Source organism: Anopheles gambiae, chromosome 3, assembly GCF_943734735.2.
Source record: "Anopheles gambiae chromosome 3, idAnoGambNW_F1_1, whole genome shotgun sequence".
NCBI classification, from domain to species: Eukaryota; Metazoa; Arthropoda; class Insecta; order Diptera; family Culicidae; genus Anopheles; species Anopheles gambiae.
Genome location: NC_064602.1, coordinates 83,009,903 through 83,036,238, shown reverse-complemented (window position 1 = coordinate 83,036,238; position 26,336 = coordinate 83,009,903). Strand labels below are relative to the sequence as shown.

At 43.6% G+C, this 26,336-nt stretch overlaps 1 protein-coding gene across 8 annotated transcripts in view; it reads left to right on the top strand.

Moving 5' to 3' along the window:
• Positions 1 to 26,336, top strand: part of LOC1278350 (solute carrier family 12 member 4) — a 157,105-nt gene that overhangs the window by 83,581 nt on the left and 47,188 nt on the right. The gene's annotated exons all lie outside the window — the stretch shown is intronic.

Below are 26,336 nucleotides of genomic sequence, written 5' to 3'. Positions count from 1 at the left end.
TCCTTTTGCAACGGAGAGAAGCAACAACAAAAAACTGAATCCTCATTGTGTTTGAAATGTTTGAAAGTGACACCACTCGCAATCAAACCTTTTTTATGCTCTCTATCCTGCTCCATTCTCAATTGTCACCCGCAGCATCTAAACATCAAACGGAAATCGATGCTTCGAACGGTTGCGCCCCAAAATAATTGTACACCGAAGCACCGAAAGGTTAAACCACTCTCCGCCACTACCACTACCCCGCACACATTCCACTGTAAAGGTGTAAGGTTGGTTGGTTGGTTTGGCACGCGTCTTTCATCGGCTGTGCGCGCGGTGAAGATTTTCGGAATTGAAAGCGCTTTCCAGCTCCTCCAGGCATGCCTTAGCGACGATCGAATTACAGCAAAACCTTTCCATTTCCCGGGGTAGTGAAAGTGTTTTTGCGAGCTGGCTGATCCGCTGGCTAAAGAAGGCAGCCAAACACTGTGCGTGTACGTGACGCGCTTGAGACATGCAAATGTTGCCCCGGCGTCGGTCAATTTGGATGTGCCCTGTCGTCTGTCGTATCGCTTCCGCGCTGTCTTTTTCTCATCCCGCCCCATCCCCACACTGCAACACATCGTTTCTCACGTCGAATGTTTGATTTCCTTGTCGCCCTCCCACTCCCCCACTCGAATGGACTCACATTACACCCAGCTCTTTGGTTGGGTCGGTTTTCCGGCATGGGTTGAAAGAGTATATTGAGTTCAGGATTTGCTCGCTTCTTTTTGTTATTTTTGCCTCTCGCTTGCCTCTCCCGGAGGGTGTGGGATGGCCAATGTAAACACAAATAATTGAATAAATCTCGTCCCCACGGTCGTGGTGGTATGGTTGTTGTTTGGACATGTTTGGCCGCTCTCCGGCCCCTGCCCTTGGCCCCAGGAGGCATAGTTTTGATTGCGTCAGCCACTCTATAAATAGAGTCCTTTTTTCAAATGGCCAGCTACGTAAGTAAACAAACGCCCAACGCATCACACCGTGTCGTGCACTGCATGTGCCTTTATTACTAGACTGCCTCAATACAAATGGCCGTTTCGCCCTACAAACCCGTTTCACGCGCAGGCAGCGAGGGGAGCAAAAACCATTTCGCACGCAGTGATTTTCTTCGCCCGGCACGGTCATTAAAAAATCATTAATTCTCTCATCGCCCGCCCAGAATCGAGCAGCAGATTGTACGGGTGAGCCTACTTACCGAAACCGGTTGCTGCTCTGGTGCTGGTTAATTAACAGTGGCAGCCGTGGTTTGCTAAACATCTCCACTAAGCCATCATCAATTTTCATAACCATTTGGCAGGGAAGTATATTTTCTCTCTCTTTCCAAATTGGCTCTAATTGCACTTTCGAGTCAGTGCGGGAAACCAATAGAGAGTCTGTGAAATGTGAAAGCTTAAAATTCCCGCAGGAAACGGTGATGCTTGCTCGTCTCGAAAAGCACATCGTTTCTAATGCTGTGTGGTTCGAGGCCGAACTATCGACAATCATCATTCGGAATTGGCAGATCGCATCGAGTTACACTTCATGCCCGTAGCAACATATCGATGATAATCCCACTCACGAAACGTGTACGAGCTGTTCAAATATTTACCACCGGGTTTTCCCCCATTCTGAAGAGCCACACACACGAAAGGCAAACCCTCTAAGCTGCAAACAGTCGCTTGGTTTCCCACACGCTTGGTTTCTTCGTTGGGGCTTTGTTAGCAATGGTTGCAAACTTCGCACCACCACCATCACCTCAACGATACTCAATTTTAATGTAATTTTCGTCCAATTAGAATTTCAAGCAGATCAAATGTGGTAAGAATCGTCAAAAAGTAGAACGTGGGAAAATATGTTCCCAGTCTCTTGAGAATGGATGCTTCGCTTCTGCTTGCCTTTCGTTCGTCGAGTGATGTTCACTGTACGACCGTAAAGTCGTAAAGTTCCCAGCCCAAGGCCCTAAGCGTCCTGAAGTGGTGGTGGTACAATGAGTGGCAATGCCAGCTGTTGTCAATTAATGCCCCAACAGTGAAATACCTGTCAGGGTGGATGTAATATTTTAATGACTCCGTTGTTGTTCTCATGCATCATGTCGTTGTAATTTTTAATTTATGACAGCAGTACCTTCCAAAAGCAAGTCCTTGCCAATTTATCGCCTTAATTCTTCTATCGATAACAGTGCCAAGACGCGCTAAGTGCTATTGTTGGAAGAAGTTACATTATGTTGGACATACAAGACATGTTTTACAACAGTGAATATGAAATATGTTCAAATGAGCAAAATGATCAAATTAATAAGTTAAATATGTGATGCAAAAAGTAAACTTTTAGGCGCATATAATCAAGTTTTTGTTAGGCAGAGAAAATGTTATTATTTTGGTTTTGGTTTTCTTTACTAAAGATCTAACTCTGCAAGGTTTGATTTGCAATCGTGCCGCCAAACCAAGACACGGCACACAAAAAATCTTAGATAAATTTCGCTCCCTTTGCGCAACACAGCGTGCGGGAGGTTTGGCAAACCGTTTTGGCCGTTCTTCATAGCTGGGCAGCTTCCAAACATCCGTCCCGATGTTCACTCTGCTGTGAAGAAACACGACAAACAGCTTGCTTCGAACTCGCCCGGACGCTAGGGTTCGACCGGCAGGCGAGTTCTGCAAGCCAAGGGAAACACATTTAAGCCATTACTGTGAATGTGATGAGATTGCATAACAAAAGGCGTAGCGCGCTACTTCATGGGAGAGAATAAATGCGTGTTTTTTTCCTCGTTGTAGCACCTTCTTCCCGACAGCTTGAGTCGAAAACCCCATCTTGGCGCACGCAAAACGTGAACACACTTTTGCCGAGACACTTTCTCATTATCTCTGGGTACAAGAAGACGAATGAATTTTTCTTGGAACCATTTCGTTTTTTTTTTTTTGCTACAGCAAACATCTTATTTGTTCTGGGCGTTTTGTATCAGGTGCAGCTGAAAGAACTATCTTCATTATTCTTGAGCTGGATCTTTTGTCCATGTGTTTTTTACTATTTTCTGTTCTTTGCGTTTTCGTCCTGTTCTGCACTTCAGAATGCATAATGCATAATGCTTTATTATCACTTTTATGCGCGAGCACACCCGGGCCCTGTAGTGCGCGCTTGCTGTGTAAGACGTTGGACGTCTTGATATTCGAGGCCGGTAAGAGATTGGAATTTTATTTGGTATCTTGTGCCTGTGGGAGATGAAATAAGTAAAATTTGTTTATTTTTCCGCACTCTTTAGGATGAGCGGAAAACATCGTTAAGCCATACTCAAACACGATTTTTCTAATTCCTATAAATCACCAATCTGGCAAAAACCAATCCAATCTTGGATCACTACCGGTAATCCAATTTATTAACCATTTTGTATGGAACGTTTTTGGTGCTGCTTCTTATCTGTCCTCTATTACTTGTAAAACGAAATATTCAATTATTTATGAGCGGTACCTTTAAATCTCAGATAACACACACACACAGGGAAACTTAAGAAGGGCAGGGGATTGGGAAGCGTGATTTGGGACATTGGGTGTAAAAAATTAAACAATTCTATATTTCATACCGTTCGCTGGGAAGGCGGGACCTTTTGCGGAAATCCACCACCACCTTTTTCGATTTCAGCGCTTGGCATCCAAACATTATTTTCAAACAGCTTGGCAACATTGGCGAAAATCATGCGGGACCCACCCAGAAAACCTGTCTGCTGTTAGCAACTTTTTCACCAAAAAGCACGGTACGGAAATTCCAGCGCCAATCCGGTCCAATTTTTGATACTCTGTGCGCTCGCGAAAATTTTGTACATTTTTGTCGGCCAGATGGTAGAGCCGCCGCGTAGCAGCGCACGGATTTTTTGGTGGCGCTTCGGAATTTATGAATGTCAGTAAAAATGGATATTTACTGCCTTAAAGCTTCCCGGACCCGGCCGCGTACCAAAATCGCGTGGCAACTATATGTTGTGTGCTCTCTCTCTGAGCATCAGGGCTTTTCTTTTTGAATTTTACTGTGCTTGGGAAAGCGCTTTGACTGCGTTGTTTTCAGCGGTGGTCGTTGCTTTCCACAAGGAACAGAAGGCTATTTTTGTTTCGTGATTTTTTTTATTTCTTCCCTAGGTTCAATGCTCCTCGCCGTGGACAAAATGAAGCACAAAGCGAAGCCGCTGTGATCGGCTGATACGGTGCCGGAGTGCGGAGTGCTTAACGTTCGGCAAACAGTCTAATGTTTGCGCAAAAGCTCGCAGTGGATGTTCCGGTCCTCATACCTGGACGGATATTCATTATTGGTGCAATTATGAGGCTTTTTGACTGAAATGACTGGTAAATATTTTTCGAACGCTTACGTTGCGAGCTTTAGCAAATAAAATTGGCACTTTTTACAATGCTGAATACAATTTCTTCAGATTGTTCGTTTCCCTGTAATATGCATTAGTATGAAATATATAGTATGTTTTAATAACATTTGTTTCAACCAAAGATACATTTTACCATAACATTAGGATCTAAATATAATTCGTTATGTTTCCGCGAGCCAAAAGTTTCGATGCAGGAATGACAGCCGACTGTTATTAACATTGATTTTTTTTTCTGGCACAATCGCATCATCCTACCATCATCAGCACAAGTTATGATAGTTTTCTTTCGACAAAGCACTAACCTCACTCCTCGGATCTGTTGCCTCGGCTGCACGTACTCCCAGTATACAAAACGAAAAATTTACTACCACCACTGGCAATCGGCATCGCCTTGCGGTGCGTTTTGCTTTTTCATTTCTGCACGCTGAATTATACATGAAAACCGACCCGACCCCCGACCCGGCAAAAGCGTCCCGGAATCCTTAAGGTCCCACTTTTGCGCTCAAAACCCTCCCCGTAAGCCGAAACATCCGGACCATCCCGATGAAGGAGGCGGATAAAGAACCCCTTAAGGAAGTCAGCGTGTCGTCGGCCGTCCCGGGGTCCTTTCGCTTGCAAAAACCCATCATTAACCGTCGCTCCCTGCCAGCCCAATCGCCCCGGGGGTTGGAGAGAAGCAGGTCGCAGCGCTTCAGTGTAAAGGAGCGAGTGCTTTCTCCACTTTGGGACATTTTTGCCCAATTGAATATTTTATGCTGCTTTTGACACTTTTCTGAAGTTGCACACAATTTTTCCCTGTCGTTGGATTTCGTTTGCTGCTGCTGCCGTCTTACCCTTCAGCTTCCGGGCGAGGCACACTTGTGAAGCAAAGCGGCACGAGAAAAAAGGATAAGCCACGCTGAGAATGAACAAAGGAACAAATAAGGAAAAAATAATGTTTCGTTAAAGCTGGCCGTGGAAGCTTCCTGCCGCGTTGCGTGCGCTAGTGACAACGTGACGGCGCCGTACGAACGCTATTTACATCATTAAATTGACTTCATACTAAGCGAAAAGTTGTTTGTATAGCTTTGTTTCATGCGTAGGAAGAAGGATGTGCTAAATGTGAAATGCTCTTCAAAGTCAAGCAGCGTTGGGCAACTCCTGGAAAGCGTTGTCTTGGAGTTAGCGTTCCCAATTTAGTTAATTGCATCAGTAAATACTTAAAATTAAACACACGTTTTTGAAGGGTTTTTTTTTCATTTAAGAACCACCAAAAATGACTCTACCACAAAGATTATATGTTTAATCTGTATTAATGTTCGTATATGATCATGTCTATGATTATTTTAGTACATTTCAATAGTGTTATGCCATATTATTTTGTTACAATTAATATACCATTAAAATACGTAGTAATATGTTGTGTTATTTTGTTGCAAACTGATGCTATTTTGTTATATTTTATCTTATTTGCTACAAATTACGATCCAAACTGCTCAATAGTACGAATAAACCATAACACATAAATAATTATAATTACTCAAAGTTGGTGTAACAATACATTATACAACAATGCTTCAAGCTATCCCACCAAAACCTACTGCAAATAAAGTATATGAAGAATAAATGGGAACTAAACCCAATCCTTTCACCTCTTTCGCTAGTGGTAAATTTGGCTTCGTCCTAAGTAGAGACGTCGTACCCCCTGTTTGCCCATCGACACCTCCAGCAAGCGTCAGACGGCGCAAAGCAAAGAGGTTTCGTAACCGCAACCAAACATTTGTCCCGACTCGTTTCGCAACCAAACGCAACGCGAAAGGGAGGGAAGCATTGGAGCATGCTACCGAATGGAAAACGTTCGCGGCCAGAAGAGCGTATGATTATCATCATCATCATCACCAGCATGGACCATCATCGGTGCAGGAAGTTGGCCAGCGCCATGATAATGCTGCTGCTGCTGCTGCCCATGATCAAAGGTCGCTCCGCTTTATTGACGGGCTCGCCTTACCGCTCCGTGTTGTTCCCCCTTCAGCAGCAGCAGCGGCAGCAGAGATCGTAATCGTGCGGTCTTCTGTTTTCGGTCAGAGGTCAGGGAACGCTTGCCCGAAGGTTGGAGATGAAAGTCCACATCCGGCGACACAATATTGCGGTCCCCCGGTTTGGTTGGGGATTTATTTTAATGAGCGTGTACTTTTGGGGTTTTTGTCCGGGACCGGCCGATTTGCGACCGAGCGAACACTGGCACCCGGAATCGTCTGCGAAAGTTTCATTAGTTTTTAGTAAATTATGCATGCACCAGAGTGTGTGTGTGTCGGGTGTGGTACAGCCAAGCTTAATGTGATTATTTTTCTCATTTCAATTCTAATTACAGGTAAGGATGGAATATTCCCCAATCCCACTGGCTGTACATTGGTGAGGGATGCAGATTGTGCTGTTGGCGACATCCGTTGGGTGACTATAACTCTAATCTCTAAATAAAAAATCTAACTGTCAAATGGACTGCTGATTTTTACCGTCCGCTTACTCCGCAAGGATATCCTTCACATTGCGCGTATCACTATTTCTTATCAAGATCTGGAGCATAGCTTTTCAAATCCGCTTTACATCTTTTCACAGTTGAATCCTTGCCCTTGATATGGCTCGAAAATTCCCGATCCGATCAGCGTACGGTTCAAATCAAAACCCAATGATTGGACACTGATTTGTGTAGGCGCGCCCGGTTGGCACGGGCTCTGCTTGCAAAAGCCGCTGCTGCGTGCTTTCCATTACAGGCCAATCCGATTGCAGAAGGGCTTACACGTGCTGATCCTTTTCGCACATCCTTGCCCATACTTCCCACCCACACACACACACACACACTCACACACCGCCATAAGTTACAGTTTGCTAGTGAAACTTATCGTCTCGTTCGTAATGGCGCCTGGGTCGCGCATTTGTCATGCATACGGGACGTGACAACTTTGTCTTCCGGTCGAATCCTCAGCATCGCGTCCTTCCCCTCCTAGGAGGCCCTGGCAGTGGCGAATGCTTTGTTTCGCATAATGTAGGAAACCCAAACCAGGGGTGACGGTTTAGCGCCTGTGTCGGGCTGGAGTGCTGATTCGTGCCATTCCGGTAATCCTTCACCGGGACCGCCTCGCACGGAATTAAGACGACTGTAGGCCCGCTCCAACATCTGTAAAGTGTTACCTACCTTCCCTTCTCCCCATCCTTCATGCCTCCTTCCAATGGGTAAGCGCGGAACGCCACACTCAATTTTAATTTACACTGCTTCACGCTTCCGCTCGAACGCAAACGCATCCAAACGCGCCGGGCGCTAAGCAGACCGGGCGTTACGGAACATTTGCGGCTTGTTTGGCTGCTGCCGGCTCGCACTGTTTGCTGTCAAGTGTTCCGTACACATCCGCCGAATGTAGCTGAAACCGGATGTTTAACTGCTACACACATGCGAGAGTACGAAATCGTAGCTGCTTGATCTGATAGCGTGTGCTTCCTTACATCGCGGAGTCTTGTACGGAAGTGTGCTTAAACTTTCGTTCCGGCTAGCAAAGTTGGATTTATTGTTCAAATAGATGTAGTTGAAACAGTTCTTTTTTACATTGGACTTGCTTCATGCTCTGAATTGCTGTTTAGAATTGTTAGTCATAAAATAACAAACTTTTAAGATGATTTTGCTTTCTTTTTTTTTTGTACAACGCAAAGGCTTTCAAGAGATATCGGGATAATTGTGTGAATCACAGCTTGTTCACAATATGTTTCTATTGCAATGGCAAAATGTTTGTTTTGACTATTCAATCAGGTTTAGGTAGAACTATATCATCAGGTTTAGGTAGAACTATATCAAATGGAAATGCAACCGTCTATATCAGTTTACTACTACTAAATCTACTAGTACTAAGATAATCAGAACATTATTTTTCACATGGCAACAATAAAATTGACAATCTCTGCATTTATTGGCATCCCTTTGAAATAGTGACTGGCAAAAATTCGAAGCCAATTCTGTTTCGAGTTCGATAATTGTGGAACCGACTCCTGAGCGGGGGTCCGCTCAGCATTATCCAAAGTCGTTCGGAAGCCGTGCGGAGTCGCTCGGCATTGTCCGAAGTCACCTGGAGTCAACCAGAGTCATCCGGAGTCTTTCGGAGTCGTCGGCCGGAGACTCCAGGTGACTCCGGATGACCCCGAACGACTTCGACTGCGGGCAAGTCCAATTCTGGACGACTCTGGATGACTCCGGACGACTCTGGACGACTCTCGACGACTCGGGACGACTCCGGTCGACTCCGAATCCGGACGGAAAATGTGGTTCCAATTTTGCCGGAGTCAGAATTGAACTAACAAATGGGCTGGAGTCGGATCGGAGTCATGATTGTGCTCCAGAGAGAGAGAGAGAGCTCACCACTTTGAAAATCAATACAGATGATGCACAAAATCTGGGTAACGCCCAATAAATCGTGGAACAAGACCATAAAAATACAAGAAGCATCCAACATTGTATCGAGAACAACAAAACACATCCTGGAAAACAATGTAAAAATATTTAACTAAGGTTGTTTGACAATTATTCAAAAAACAAAGCATTTAGAATCTCTTATGTTTCGAGAATATGTTGATTAATTTCATTAAATGATCGTATGATACTTATGAACCTGTGAATTGTTTATTTATTTACAAAAATGCAATTCTTGTACAACGCGAAAAGATTTACAAACTCTTTCCAACTGGCCTTTGTTAGCTCCCTTCCTTTGCAATAATTAATTTTATCAAGCTCAGTATCAACTGAATCCTATTTCCCACGGCCCATGTCGATAATCTTCAACAGTCGCTTTGAACGGTTTGCATATTTTATACATTTGTCTCACCCTTCGCCACTCAAACTTTCACAAATCGGCCGTCTGTGTGATCCTTCTGGCTGGGACCGTAAGATATGTACATATTGATAAAAAGCACGAACGAGCTTTGTTTTATACATCTTTCACTTGGGGAGGATTTTACTTTTCACTTCCTTGTTGGCATTATGCTAAAATATTCACGATCTGTCCAGGCACACCGAAAAAGGGGTTTGATTTAACAGATAAATTCGTACACCTTACCCTAGCGAGAAAAAAGCTTGGCAGAGCTTTAATCTTGTTCAAAAAGGCACTATCATTGCAGATAAAATTACACTTTCGTCTTTTTATGCTCGTAGCAATTTGTTGCTACTTATCCATTTGCCTTACCCCGGTCTAATACTCCAAACATTATAAGCGATGCTTTGCTGGCGGGTTAAAATAAAACCGAGAAACGAGAAATACTGGCCATGAAATAGCATTATGCTCGTTGTGTGCGATAAAAGGGTAATATATGATAGGGATATTATTTTGCATCGGGCCAAGCGCCGCCGGTGTACCAAACACGTAACTTATTGCTTTCGGAGATTGCTTGTGCGGGAAGACTGTCGTTTTTTTCATGAAAGAATTTTTTCCAATTTTCTTTTCGCTTTCTTCATCATCCGCGTCCTCCAACATAGTTAGACGGATTTGATATATTGGTGAAATTGCTCCCCAAGGCTCTCGTGGGAGCTATGAATATTTCGACCCACGCGAGTCTAGCGCAAGATAAAACCAGGTAGCTTTGCACGAACAAAACAGACATGCTTCAATGTTTGACAAAATAAAAAAGAATAACAAAGGCGGGGAAAAAACTGCTGGAAAACTTCACCACAAGGTGGCCTCTATCCTATTGGAATTGAGCGTACCGAATCGGTCGGTAACGCTCACCTTTGAGTGGTTGGCGTCTATTCGTAGCAAGCTGGTTGGCTTCCATGTCCCAATGGAAAGCACGAAAGTTCAGTGTCCTTGGAACGGTTGAATGTTTCTGCACAGAACCGAAAAGCTCAACCACTCGCCATCAACTCCTCCCGGGCTTTCGAGGCGCTCGATCTCGGAAGTATTCTGGTAGTTCCTCCGGTTTGAATTTATTTGCATTCAGTTACGCCTGGTGCGTTATTTTTACACCCACGCTAGAATGCCCCCCGGGGGGGTAGTGGCGAGCCACCGGAAAGTTGTGCTGAAGTGTATTGACTTTTTCTCTTCCTCACTGCTGTGGGCCAAACTCAGCGGGAAATGGACTGGACAACGTTGTTCAACTCTCGAGCACAGCACCGCACCGGGTTCCGATGACGATGATGATGATGATGATGAGGGCAATGATGGCGATAAAAGCGAATGATTGTGAGAAACTATTTCACTTAAATCAAGCCAAGTCTTTCACGGGTAGCTTGTACAATTTCTGTAGCGCTTTTATTTTGTTTTTTTTTTTGTTTCAACTTTCTTTGTCACCGGTAAGCGTTTGGAACAATGTGGTCCGGGAAGAGTTTTGAATTAAATAATCCACTCTTTGCTGTCATGCTGGGTTGGGTTTTTTTGTGCTCGTGAACATTCATAGCAAACTTTAGCCGGGAAACGAGTTTTAGCTACAACCAAAACTATACTTGAAAAACTTCTTCCGGTAGCTAAAAAAACCATCTTTCTTTTGCTTCTATCGTTAAAGCGACGGCAATGAATCATTTTTCTTCCCTTTTTTATTCGGTATTTTACATCGGAATCGGTTCCTCTTGCGGCCCACCCGGCCAACTGCTGTTCTAATTGGCAATGGCAACGATCGAAGCCAATGTAGGCCGATTTAATCTGCGAAAGCAGCTGCACAGCTGGCGAGCATTTGCGATGGCAGTTGGGTGCCTTCAGCAGGCAGCAGGCAGCAGTGATGCAGATAATGGAGATTATGCGCGTCGCGTTGCGGCAAGCTAAATTGCCAAGCCGGAGAAAGATATTGCCAATTGATATTCGCTCGGGTAGGGGTGGGTGATTTGAAATAAAGTCGTGAAAGTTAATACTGCTGCGCTGTGGCTGTGTTTCTCCCGGCTGCGCTCGGGTGTAGAGTAAGGTGCGTATGCCCGCTAAGGGCGGCTGGGAAACACGGGGCCCGATTATTTACCGAAGTGAAGATAAGCGAAGATTTTCCGCTTGAAGCTCCTCAATGTCAATTATTATGCCGGCAGTGGGATCGAGCAGAAGCGGTAAGATGCTCGGTGGTGTTTTTGTTTGGTTTTGTGGATTGTGCAGACGGGTGTGTAAATCTAATTTAATTCATTTTTGATAAGTGTTGATCGAAAAAGATGGGCCCAGTTGATGGCTTGATAGTGCCTGTTAAATATGTATATTTTGTTCTCACTCATCCTTAACAGAAAGTGCGTTGGGAATTGTCGTTTTAATTTACAAAAAAAAATAACATTCAGAGATAAAAATAGCTTTACTGTGTAGTGCTTACATTATTTGTTTATTATCAACAATTCAATGTTATTTCTATATAAAAAATCCAAACCATTGTTTACGTCATTTTCTTTTCCAAAGTGCTCGTCAAAGGCATCGAACGAAAAGCAAACCAACCATTTTTTATTACCATTCGTCCCCCGGCAATGGAGACGCCTGGTAGTTCATCTCAAGAGCGAAATTGGACCTACACCATCGTGGCAAGTGAGAATTCACGGTGCTTGCTGCGTAAGGTGTAACCACTCAGGCAGAAACATTACCCAACAAACCATCATGAGGGTCACTAAATATTTATGACCATTTTCACTTTTTACGTTAACAGCTGCAATAGCAACAGCAACAACAAAGTCAGCCAAATCCAACCTCCAGCATTGACAATAAATATTTCGTTGCTTATTTTCAACCTTCTTTTTTCCGTCTCAAGCCAAACATACAAACAACAAGCTCCGTATTGTTTCCGCTTATTGATTCCGGTTTGTGTCAAACCTGGCAAACCTTGAACGAACTTTTTTTATGCCGCTAGGGAAAGCCGCTGATGGACGACAAACGACAAACCATTCGTAGCCGTACGGTATTAATATTATCGTGTTTGGTCATTGTTGGAGCATGTTTTTTATTTTGGCATTCTTTGCCCATGCTTTGATAGGCGCTGGAAGTTGAAAGAAAGCACATAAACTTCGCCCCTTGGCCTACAAAAAGCTCGGGGTGGTAAATTTTCACCGTCATGGAGTAAGCCTTGTACCTCAGGCTCTGGAATAGAAGTTGGAAAAGTTCAATGTCATGCGTGCCTTAATTTATGACAAGTCTTTTCACAAGTCATTTGCCCAAAATCAGACCGCAGGTGACGGCTGGTTAATGGGTGAATCATCTGTGCTAATGTCGGCTCGTTTGCCAGAGTTGTTGGCGTTTCTGGAGGGTGTCTTTACACCGTTGGATTAACTTAATTAATGGTTAATTGCTAGATTATTTTTTACAGTGTAGCGTTATGTATTTATAACAAAAAAAAATGGCTCGGTTAGATCTGATATCATTAGCACATAAAGTTGAATGCTAAACCAGGTACAGGTGCAGGCACATAAGTAAGGCATGTTGATTTTCCAATAATAAGTCTAGCAATAATGATCAAGTATAAAATACAGTACCTTTATTCAATATTTATCTTCCAAAAACAGCAATCATTTTACATGATTAGAGCTTCTAATTCACCCTCAGCAACGATTAATTCAACACTTCCTGCTCACTTATTCTCACTCCTGCTTGAGCAAAATGATTCCTATAATACTTCAACAGACAAAAAAACACCTTTTAGAAGCGCATTTATACCCATTTATACCCATCTCCATTAGCAGAAGCCGCAGTAGGAAAGCGAACCACCGAAGTAGCAAACGAAATTCTATTTAAAAAATAATCCTTACTCTCAACAGAAACGGACATGTGCTAGCGAAAGTGCTGCTGGCTTCCCGCCTCGTGCTGAACACGTTTCGAACAAAATAATAGGTCAAGTGGATGCTGATGATGATGATGATGGAGGCTGTGAAACAAAGTAGCAGTACCAGCAGTACGTTCGTGCAGTGCTCGTGAACACACACACACAAAGATAGAGAGACCAAGACATAGCGGCAGCTAAAGCCAGAGAGATTGTTGAGATGATGGAAAAATGAACCATCAGTAATGGTGGCCGACCCCGTTCGCAGCGGGACACCGATAGGCACTGCGGGACGACGGCCCAACAAGGATAAGTTGCTGACCCACTGCTGTGGAATACGGGATGATTTTATTCCAAAACCAAGAAGCCACTAACATAATGCTTCGCACACGATCGAACCAACTGGCGGTAGCAACGGTCGCTCGGTGGGAGCGCCGTTTGAGCTTTTTGCTTCTTACGCTAGATACTACCATTAACCAGCAAATGCTGCGCTGCTCTGCTGCAGTTTTCACGTTTACGTTTTTTTTTCCTTCGACCTTACTTTAAAGTTCTAACTTTGTGAGTACCATTCAGCGCCGGCTTTGCAACATCCGCAACAATTTATGATGCCGGGCAAGTGAATGTCTCTTGCAAGACACTTTCCAGCACGTGACAAACTGGCCCACGACTATCGTTCGGTGGGCTCGCACTATAAATTTCGCCCTCGCCAGTGCCATATGCAAAACGCGCTTAAGTGTGGCAAGTGTGGCAAGCGCTTTCCATCGGTTGACGAACTGTGCTTTCACTAAGTTGGCGTATAGGCGGAGGGTATGTGAGTTTGTGTTTTTATTTTTAGTAGTTTGTATATTCCGTTTGCTAACTTGCTTCGCTTGTAGCGTTTCGAAAACGACACCGTCGCTCTCTGGGCTGCTAGTTTTATTCCATGCTCGGCAACATCTGGTGCGCACCAACAAGAGCGCGATCATTGGAAAAGTTGCTCTCCATGCTTTGCCCGTTGCGATGTGTTTCGGTAATCCGAGAAGAAGAGCGAAAAAAAGCATGCGCTACAAGAGCTATATGCCATGTTTAAACGATTTTTACTGACACCGGAGTGATAAATGATGCACGATTTGTGGTGGGAGTAACGGCCAGTTTTTATTCCACATTTATCCGAGCAAAGCTTGGCTGTAAAGCTTGGATAGCAAAACAAAAAAAAACACAAAAAAACGAAACAAAAACTGTGCGGAAAAAATGGTTGTCCGTTAAAACAACCAATTGCTGTCCGCACGTATTAAGGGCAGGGGAATGAATTGTAATGGATATTCTGCCATTATTGCTATGAGGTCATTTTGATGGGCTTTAAATTGTATTTAGTATTTTCGAGCAATCGATGAATGGTGCAGTTGTGTTATTTTCTTTGTTACTACTGCGATGTTACGATTATTATTTTCGTTTTGTATTATTCAGAACAACGCCGATCAATAAATACCAAAAATATTACTTATCGAATTATCAACACCAAATAACCAAATCTTTACATTCTCGTGTTCCAAGAATGCATAAAGTATGTAAAAAGTATGCTTAATTATTCTTCTGAACTACAAACTCTCCACCAACTATCGCATATTGATGAAAACCTTCCAAATACGACACAAAACTTTACAGATTTCTTGTAATCAAGAAAATCGTTCGCATTAAAAGTTTATTAAGCTTCTTTCTCCGTTTACAAAGTCCTCCCAAGAGTACTTACTACTTTTCGGATCGCAATCATTCTCTTTTCCCTTCATTACTTTCACTGATTCAACAAACATTGAACAGATAAGACCATCAGAACAAATAGCAAACATCGTTTTTGCCGGTAACATTTCATTGATTTGTTCAAGGAAACCGCTTTGGAAGCTGATCTTACGCTTGAACTATCTAGCAATGCCTTTTTTCTGGCAGTCTCACGAAACTTTTTGACTGATCGTAACATACACATATACACAGGCAGAATTACTAGGTACGGCATTATTACTTAATTGCTATACAAAACAGCACAAACATCACGATTTCTGTTTTCTTTGCTGCATAACACCGGCTATGACAAAGGACAGAATTTTAAGATTTCTCAGTTAGCTACATTATCTATGAAGAATAAATAATAAATAAACTCTAGAGCATGCATGCTTCAAATGGAGGCGAAACAAAACATTCAAATCACAAAATTTGAAACCTCCTGCATGTCAAATCCCAAACAAGCCAATTATTGAAACGACCCAAATCGGAACTGTCAACCGCCCAAACCGTCCCAAACGGCTGACACATGCACAGGGAAGCAGCGGGAGTGACATATAAAATTGGCCCACCAGCTGGTTCTCGTTTCCGGCTGCAGCAGCTCAGCTCCCGGAAAGGCTGGTTTCCGGTTTGTTTAATTTGTTCCCGTTTTTTTTTGGCAGATTTATTATTAATGATGACCCAAAGTCTCGGCCACTTGGTGATAGATGAACGGTGACACGTAACGAAGGTCGCATCGTACACGCGGATGCGTAAATTGTTCCCGTATCAATCACTCGTAATAAAGGCTTTTTATTGGGTGTGTCAGAAATAATTTGAAACAATATTGTGCTCTGAGAAAAAAAACAACTTTTTCAATGAATCTCTGAAAATGTCATGTGTGTTTTACCTTTACTTGTGTAAAATTATGTAAAGCAAGCGATCAATTTTAGCTATTCTAAGCAATACTCCCTGTGTTTCTTAGCCGAACAGTATAAAATAGAAATTTACGACATCACGTTACAACCTTGTGCTGAAACAATAATCGCCACAATATCACCGAGGCATAAGCAAGGCGAGGCGTCCTATTGCATACCCAAATGTCCACCACTAGTACCGAGATGGCATAAATTACCGGGCGCTGGCATAGCACTGAGTCCCCTTGTTCGAGCAGCCAGCCGATTGACGATGTTGATTAGTAATTCTGAGCCGGTGGCACTGTTGATTATGTGATTATGCAAATACACACCACACTGGTTAATGGCTTCTGACTTCTCAAGGCTTCCCTTCTGCGTGTTGCTATTGCGCTGTCGTGTATGTATTTGTTTACTGGTTTGCTTTCACTTTCCATCCTGCTAAAAAAACTACTCGCAACGGTCGCCTGCTACGGGGCCGGAATCTTCCAAATCGCCGCAAAATTGCTACGCCTAGCCGGAAGGTCACAGCACAGCGGTGCTGGCAAGCAGGCAAACTTTTCCGCCCCGAAAACGCACCCATCCGCGGTTGGACGTGAACACGGTCAGTGAAACCGCAAATAAGACGCGTAGTACAGCGCCATGAACGCACCTCAGCGCGACACAGCATATAATGGCTGGCGGAATGTAATCAACTTGTTTTTCTGTTCCGGCTGGTGCCACTCTTGTGCTTATCGAAGGGGAAGAGCCTATTTTTATGTAGCTCATTCGGTGCTGAAGCTTGCTCGAAATTAATTCCCATCGTTAAAGTGTGCTTCCACCCACCCAGCAGGGGGTGTTCAAATTGAACTGTATTGTTGTTCACCATCACCGCTTACCACCGCTCGAGGAGAAAAAAATATGATCCCCGGTAGCTTCCAAGGGTTGGCTAACGAAACCTTCCAAGCAAATTTAAAAACAAAGTGCCACAATAAAGCAGCAAACAAGTAACAATGGCCCGGAAAAGGTTTGATCTACTAGTCATAAAATCATTGATCGTTAGGGAAACCCTCAATTGAGTGAATGCCACAGGCGGAGCGAGGGGAACAAGGTTCGGAAAACATAAACGAAACAACATGATTTGCACATCAAAACCCGGACCGTTTGTTTTGAGCTTTTTATTGCCACATTGTTGATGTGATCGTAAAGCAGTGCTCAAAATGGAGCAGACAATCAATTGACAGTAACAGCGCAATTGTTTCTATCCTTATCTGCTTTTAATTATGCGCAGCGTTATCATTCCATCTGCTTCGATTAATTTGAGTGCATGTTAACGATTGACGACAAAGAAAAAGAATAGAAATAGTGGAATCGTTAGTGAGAAATGTACTACAAATGGTGATGCCATGACCAGGATACGACGAGGAGATGTTGATAATGTTTTGTATAACATAATGATTATAAACTAATCCAACACTAGGCTTCAAATATACATGTCACTTTATTTCCTCATTATCCTAAAAGCTCTGTAGAACGTCCATTTTTATTGGAAACGACGGCCCCCACGCGGGTAAATGTCACCACTAAACAAGCTTTGAAATTGAATTTTTCCCGGCGTCTTCACCTTTTGGTAAAAATTTCATTTTCATCTCGAAAGCAAAAACATCCGGGAACGAAGCTAAAAAAAAGCTCCCACCGAAGAAGTATTCACTCTCTTTTGCGCATAATTTAAACAAATTTACACTTCATTAGTCACGGCAAGGTTATCGTTGTCGCCGTCGCCACCAATCTGCTCTCGGTCTTGGTACTGATGACACCTTTCCTCCCAACGACGACACACATTGCTGCATTTTTTCCCCGCCTGTAAACATTTTCTCTCTATACGATAGGGTAAGAGGGTATGTGGAGAGGAGAGGGGGAAAAATAACCAGCACAACCGGAAGTGTGCCATCCTCTCGCATCCTGCGTCATCCGCCCGCACTGCCAGCAGTGTGGGAATCGTTACAAAATTAAAACAAATGTCATCTCATTAAAATTGTTTATTCGACATCCCGCGAACGGGCGTAGCGGCGGCGGGGGTGCGCTAACAGCTTCATCATTATTATGTCTCGCGCCCGCCGCCATTCGTCACCGCCTTTCGGTCACATCGACCGTCTTCCGAAGCTGCAACATGGTGAGCGGGCGTGCACTTGGTCGCACAGAACACCGAATCTCGCTTCATCTTGCGCAGCTGGAGCAGGCTAGCTGGCTGGTTTGGAATGAACGGATCCAGGCGCGATGATTTATGTTGATGCAATACGCGTGAAGGAATGCAATACAGCTCTTGCGCTTGCAGCGTGCGGCGTTTGGGTTTGAGATTTGCCAGTCGTCGTTAGTACATGCGCAGGAAAGTGGGACACCGCTGTACGAGCGACACGGCGTCTGCCGTTGCGGGAAACCAAGTGCTTATGTTTGTGTGTTATTTTCTTGTTTATGGGATTGCATTGTGCGCGAGAAAACTAATTGCGATGATAGTTTGTGTTGCAATTCATTCCCATTCATTCGGAGAGGTACTTAACCGATGTCGTTGAAATGAAATGTGTGCAAGTTTTATCAATTAATAACCAAATCTAGGACATTTAACCGTAATAAATCCATTCCAGAAATTCACTCAGTTTTCTGAAAAAAAAAACACAAATAAAAATAAAATACAGACACACACAAAAATAAAATTTAATTTTTACCCCTCATTTCACCCCTAAATGAGACACAAAACCGCTCCAACAGCTCTTGGAATTGCATCTCACCACACCGGTTATTCGCCTTGCAACTCGGGCTTCCACAAAGTAAACAAACGGTTCCAGCGGCGAAGTGAGGTATTAAAATCACATTTCTGCTGAAATTGCTACAAAATTTCACGCTCGTCGTCTGCTGCCGGACATGCCCGCTCCCGGCTAACAGCTTGCTCAATTACCAAGCTGACCCGAGTAAACTATTTGCCTAGTGCTAGCGATTTCGCAAACGCGCGCTCCCAACTTTACCCGCAGTCGGTAATGAATTTTGCACGCAGCGGTTTGGGGACGACAAAAAGTTGCATCGAAGAAAAACAAGCTAGTTGCTGCTTGCACAGGGCCAGGGGGAGTTTTTCTTTGCGAGCGAGTTTTTCACCAAGCAGCAACATGATAAATGGCAAACTCCTGTTGGGTTGATACCCTGTGCAGAAAGTAGCGGTACGATAGTAAAGCGGACAACGATTGGGTACAATTTTCCTAATGAGCTGCCGGGTGATGATGGACAAGGGGTGTTTTTTTTGGTTCCCCAACAGCACGGAGCCAACCTTTTACCCGAATGTCGCGGTAAATGAGGTGAAATTGTTCCCTAGCACTGATTGCGATTGCGAAAGTTTTGTATGTTTTGTGTGTGCCGTGTGCAGGATTTTTTTTTTGTATACCAGGACACGTTTGAGATTGAATTTTATCCAGGGAACATGCTTTAATGATATCGCATTGTGCTGTCGTGAGCAGCATATACTACAGACTATTACAGATAATTGTTGCTGGTGCCGTGACCAGGATAAAAGGTACTTTTAATAACTTTAGTAGAAATTACTGTTTTTACCTTTATCTTTACCATCTTTATTCCTGATATTGGCAAGATAAATGGAACGAAATTTAAATGGTTTTTATAAAGTATAGAGCAAACATTTTAACTCTTTCAACATGTTAAAAACAACGAATTACAGTAAAGTTCTCCATTCGTGCAAGAAATAACGTAAATAAGCGGATATTAATATATACATAAAATAAAGATACACTAAAAAACAAATACAAACTACAACATTTTCATATAGCAAAAGAATTTTTTTAAATGTAATTGCTAAACCAGAGAATATAACAAAACATGTTTTAGCAATGTTTTTTAATATCTCAAATACGCAATTTTTCACTGTAATGAGTTTAATGTTTTGTTTTAATGAATTATCAGCACAAAGCACAAAAATAAACAAATGATAGAGTTAAAGATTAGCTAGTACAATAACACGGTTTTGGTCGTAAACATTTTGCAATTTATAAAATCTTTTTAAATTATAAATTATAACCTATAAATTGTACAACCTGGTTTCGGCCTACAAAACCAAGCATAGCTGCAGTTCGTTGAACTTTATCGCAAATGTAGCCTCACAATGAAATGGAATGCGAACTCGGAGAGAGTGGAAATTTACATACGAACAACCGTATCCATTGGTTGGGTATCCTTTTATTTGTAAATAATGATACACTTTTTTATGTGGTGCCATGCATACCGATGCCACCGATGTTTAATGCAAATGTATCCATCCTCTTGCCAACCATTGCTATTACCATTGCTTGAGCTATCGTTCGCAAAGCTACAACAACAACAACAGCAACAAAAATGGCTGACAAACTCGATCCATCGCCCAACACAATCGATTAATAATCGAACCAGAGGAAGAGCCAGCACACGAGCTTGCTCCGATCGCTCATCCTCCGCTTTGTGGTGCGCCCTGTTCGCCTCATTTCGAATCCATTTGGGACCATTTTAGACTACAATCGGCTAAATATGCCAACACTAATCCGTACACGTCCACGCTAGCAGTTTTTGCTTGCCGCTCCAACGCGTCCCCAATCAGTTCCAACTGGAGCGACAACAGCCACCATGATTGGAGCAAAGAAAAGGGGGCGAAAAAAAAACCGAAACGAAACGAAAGCCTGAAGCGAATCACGAAACTAGCTTCGCCTCGTTCGGCACCAGGTTCGAATTTTATTATGCTGCGGATTATGTTTCACACAAAGCATCACGCAAAACAGCGGCTCGGCTTGTTGGCTCTGGGTGATTGGGCCGAAAGAAGCTACACGAGCAGCGTCTGTAAACGGGCGTGCTCGCAGGAAGGCCACCAAGGCAGACGGGTCCATCGGGGCTTCTACAGCGAACAAAAAGCTTTGGCACAGTAATGGTGCCACGTGGAGACCTTTCAACATTCCGTGTCTTCCGCACCGTTCCACCTGCACGCTCGACGCAACTCTTCGCCTTCAATTAAAGGTATTTTGATGAGGTGACTTGCCGACGGTGTCCCGTACACAGACTAGACGAGTACATCTTATTGCACCCTACTCGTGGGCGGTAAGGGGTGTTTCCTCCCGGCATCCCTATTGTGTTGTGCGGTGGTGTGGTTGTTGTGATGCTGTATTATACGTCGTTGTTGTTGTGGTTCGTTAGATGCTCTGTTACAGTGGATCGTCTTTCTCCTCCCACACCTGACACTCATGGCGCAGGGGTTGCGAAATCTTCACCGTTTGGCATTCTTCTACACCGGCTATTTTCCCCTTTTGTTGCGACAAAACCCTTCGCACGCATTTTCGACAAGTTGGCGGATGCTCATGCTGCCGGCAGTTGGCCCGTCCCGTGGCGAGATTTGACTGTTTTGATAAATAGGGACTTACCACCACCACCCACGCTAATGGACACGAAATCGAGCTAAACGGTGGTCCGTTGTTTGCTTCATTTGTCAATGTGTTTTGGCTTATCGGACCCAGGCTGATGGTTTTGGCAGTGTTGGGTGAGAGAAAAAGAGGAAACCGAGGAATTTATTTTGGGTCTTGGGTAACGGACTTTATTTGGAACCATTAGCCGCGGAGGCAACCGGTTAGTATCTTGTTCGGTGAGTGATTTTTGTGTCGGGTGTTCATTGATGAAAATATTGGAAATGTCTGGGATGCTTGAAATGGTCAATGCTGCCACATGTGTGCGATATATTCAAGGACGAAGTTTGACTAACGATAATTTTAGCAATTGAATAGTAGTGTATTGGAATGAATTAAAAATTCGATTGCTTTGGAAAAGGAATCTTTGACGAAAGTTTAAATAATTTGCTAAATTGCCTTAAGTCTGAAGTACTTGTATCAGAACAAAGCAATTTTTATTAAATTAACTATGCATAATTGCCATAATATTCAAGAAGATGTAAAGCCTTATCTATAAAGTGTTATAATAACTATCTGCATTTTTTATTCACAAAACAATCAATCAATATCTTCTTATGAAAAAGCAGCTTCAACAGTTTAAAGTACCGTATATTTCCGTACATTTTCCAAATGATTTCACAAAACCATTCCACACAACTTGTGCAAGTTGTCCTTCATTTAGACCTAGGCTCAATCGGAATGCTCCTCCGACGCGTGACAGTCATCTGGCCTGCCCAATCTAATCGTTAACGGGCCCCACATGCTGAACAATAACCATTCCCAAGATAATACATCTTGCAGCTATTGTCTACTACGGGGGATACATGTAAAGTATTACGGAAAATGCAGCAACAAATTTAACCCATAAACAGGGGCAAAACAACTGTCCCTCGCAGAAACTTTCGCGCTAGGTTCCGGTACAACCGTACCCTGCATCCCATCAACCTTGAATCACGTGGGATCAAAGTGAGCAATTTTTCCTTTCGAGATACTTTCCCGCTCGTTTTTCTTTTTGTGTGCAAAAGTATGCCCTTACCACTAGCCGACGAGCACATAATGCCTGATATCGTATGCATGAAATGCGTTGACTACGTAATGCTTAGGATGCTTCACAAATTCTGCAGTGTGTTCGTATATGCGTGTGTGTGTGCGTGTGAGCCGGAGTCTTTTTCAGCCATCTTACTTATCCAGCTTCCCTTTCTAACGTAGGTTTGCTCTCTCTCTCGATCTCGGTGGAATTACGTTCGGTTTACTTCCACCTTTTTTTTTGGTTTCCCACGATGTATGCTGATTCCGTGCGGATTTCACGCAGATAAAGAACTGCCCCGCCGGGTGTGTATGAGCTGCGCATGTATGTGTGTGTGTGTTGAATCTTTCCTTTTCTGCCCCACCTCGGCTTTACTAGGTTAAGGGCTCTTCTACGTACGTGCGTGCTGCACGTACTATTTTAGCTTCTTGCCACCGTTTGCGCCTGGTGGGTATGCAAAGCGGCGTAACGATTCAACGGGTGCCGAAGGTTCACCACCAATCCGACCATGCCTCCCGTGGGTCGAAGTGTCGAAGGTCTTTCGCTTTACTTATCTTTTCTGCGCAAACCGTAGCGAAAGTATCTTCGCAACAGCTTAGGGCGCGCCAGACCCCGGGGCGAGAAAATCGCTCGATGTGGACCCAAAACATGATGCCATTAAAAGTTATGTACACAAAACCGGCGCCGGTTCGGTTTTTTTTGTGGGGATTTTGCCGCGAGCGGAACTGTTTGATGGGCCGTGACCGTCGGAAGGGATCATTTATTATTTTTGTAACCCAAAATGAGGCACTGCTCTCGTCGCGAAACGAAAGAGGGGGCTTGCTTTTTTTCTTTCCATCTCCATCTCTATCTCTCTTTCGCTTGAGCGTCAATGTTGGTAAGCTGCTATCAGATGAAAATTGGTAAGATTTCTCCCCCTCGAGCGAAGGGAAAGAGTTAATGAAATGAGCTTCCGTGGAAGGGATTCGCGTGTTTTCTTCACCCAATCTTCCGACGACTGGGTTGAGCCCTCGGCCCTGTGCCTAGAATTATTTATACCATTTTACGCAAACTTTTAATAATTGCGGTTTGGGACAGGATGCTTGGTTGCGTGCTGCGGCTGTGATGAAATGAAATCACTAAGAAGCTTTGCCGCTGATTATCAATTTAAAAGCCTTTTAATTATTCTCTTTCTCCGTGCGCTCGTTAACGTCGACGGGGTAGAAAAAAATGAGTCAGTAACGCTTTACAAACGTCAGTAACGCAAGAGTAACGCTTTACAAGCAACACTTTAATACTGTTGATTTAATGATTATAAGAGCGAAAACTATATATTTCATTCTCAGTGCACAAATGTGTGCAGCACGCTTCAATCATTCACTCTGTTTGAAACTCAAACGAGCTCTTTTGTTACGCCCTGTGCTCACTGTAGGAATGCAAACATGCGCTCCAACGCATCGCACACCCGTGCTCAAAACAATGAACTTCACATTAAGCTACCCACCTAACCAGCTCCTTTCCTGCTTTTTGCCTCAACACAGCCACATAGCCACAGCACATGCACCAATGCAATTTTGCTGAACGGGAAAAAAATCCATCACAAAAATAAGAATAATTTAAAAGCCCGGTCCGTTCCCACACTCACGAGAGCAATTGTTCCGCGTTGCACACTGGCGAACCACAGTAACGAGCAGGACACTACACTGTAAAATAATACCGCAACCTCACCATACTGGATACTAGAACACACACAACAACACACTATCCCATCCTTTTCTGTCGAACAGTAAACAAACGCACGACCATCATAATCCTGCCAAACTACAAAGGACCCCACAACCCTCTGGATAGCGAATAGCCATAGCTCCCGTTTGTGATCTAACCTTACCATACTTCAGCCTGGAGGAGGGTTATATAGTACGGTCCAGGGGTTGAGTTACAGTCATATAAAAACTGGGCCCCATCCACCCTTAGCCTCTTTGCAATTCAATATTTAGGTGTATTGTGTTGCTTGTCACAAACCACGGTGCTCCAGTGAATACGGAACACACGCTTTGGGACTAGTTCTTTTCACAGGGACAGTAGCAAATGGTATTTTATTTAGGTACAATCCAGGCTACATCACGTAAGAGCACTTAAATTTTACACTTTACTGGATACTTCGAGTTTCATATTTAAAAAATACAATAACCCTTTTTTATAAAAGACCCTAGTGACCTTCAATATATAACAACATGGCTACAGGACCTATGATTGGCAAAATAGAAAACGCCAAAAGTTATGCAAACTGCGTAACATTTTATTTCCATTAAGACGCTTAATCGGTTTACTATTCAACTACGTATATTTATCGTATTGGAACGACGCTTACATAAGTCTATAAATCTGTTTGACATCAAGCAGAAATCTATTTCAAATTGAGTCATAATTCAAAGCACCATATGGCTGATCAATAATTAAAACATTGTTTTTAAAAATTAATCTTATACACTGCCAACCCAAAACTATGCAAGCAACCACCAACAAAACCTGAAACACGATCAATAAAACCATTCCGGGTCGTATTTAGAACTTACTTCCGCTTTTAAAACCACTGCATGCAAACATTCCATCTCGAAACCGTAGCAAAATCGATAGAACCTCCCAAATCCCCGGAAAGTGGAGAGAGTTTTGAGTGGTGCGCTCTTTAAACATGTACCTATAGCGCGACCAAATGACGACGGCATACATACACAGCTGGGATATACCGATGGATGTCCGACATTCCTCACAGATGCACGGACCTTCGGATCCAGTGACCAATCTCCAACGTGTGTGTGTTCGGACAGAACCTCATCGATGATTTATTGCAGATACTGTCCCGCATACATATTTATGGGCAAATTTCTCCTCTGCATGTGTGTGTGTGTTTGTGTGTGACAGATAAAGGAAGGAAGCGAAAATAGAATTTCGGTCAGTAGAGCCTGCTTACTGTGTGGCTTCCTGTGCGGCACAATGTGATGACGTCGACGGCCTTTTTTTGGTGTGCCCTAGTTTTCCCACCGTTCTTTGCCTATGCCCTCAGGCAATGTACGTCCTTCTAGCTCAACCCCACGGTCTATCTACTGGAGCTCCAACCCCAAGCGGCTACCATAGATGCTTACAGCGTGAAGCTGTTTTTACCGCTTTTAGATAATGAAAAGTCATTTCTCATTACTGTCGGATTTTTTTGTTTTTTTGTTCTTGAGTATGAACAGACCATCTTGAGCAACCGAGTGTGTCATAAGGTGAATGGGACTAGCGAGGTTCTTGCACGCCTTTTTCTCACTTCTTAGGAAGGTTGGCTGTACGCTTGAACGGGCTATTTGTTATCATCTGTACACATGCATCGACACACACATACACACACGCATATAGACACCTCTAACCTCAATTCGTACAAGCCTCTCTACTGGGACCTGCTCAATATGTCTGACCGAATGAATCGATTACTGTAAGAAGATTCGCTATCGTCCCCAACAAGACATTGGCGGTTATTTATGGACCTGGGCGAAATTGTTTAGTCGAGCGACACAGTGTGTCCGAGGCATTTTTCGTATCTGTAAGAGCAGAAGACCGTCCGCGAGTCTCCAGCTCCAAACGAATGTCCAACCTGGGCACGACGGTGAATGATACCCGCTCGATTAGCGAGGCGTAATGTCCATCCGTTCTGTGACAAGAATCCCGGTCCAAAATCCCGAACAACGTACGGAATCGATTAAGCTTTTATGTGAAATCATCAATTCTCCATCTTTTCCTTTCGCTCCTGAGGCTCGCTGTCCACACATATGTCCACTGCTTGTGGTCTGTAATCCGCTCGGACGCACACCGCTGGAAATGGGTGTTTTTGGGGGACGAAAAATCATACCGCAAAACAACCGTCCGTTGCCAACCATCTCCGGAAGGGAGGCAGGAATATCCAACGGTTCCCCTCCGCCCGAAATGTGTCTGTGCGTGTATCTCGATCGAAAATACGGCAGGCGCCACCGTAACGACTCACATAATGCGTTTTATGAGTTTCGCACATTAACTACCGATTATTTGTGGCGAAACCCCTGTTTAATGGGCGCTAGAGCCGGTTTTGGTCGGGAAAGCACTCAACCAGCCGGGAATGGATCGATCACTAACCCAAACCCAAGACAACAGAG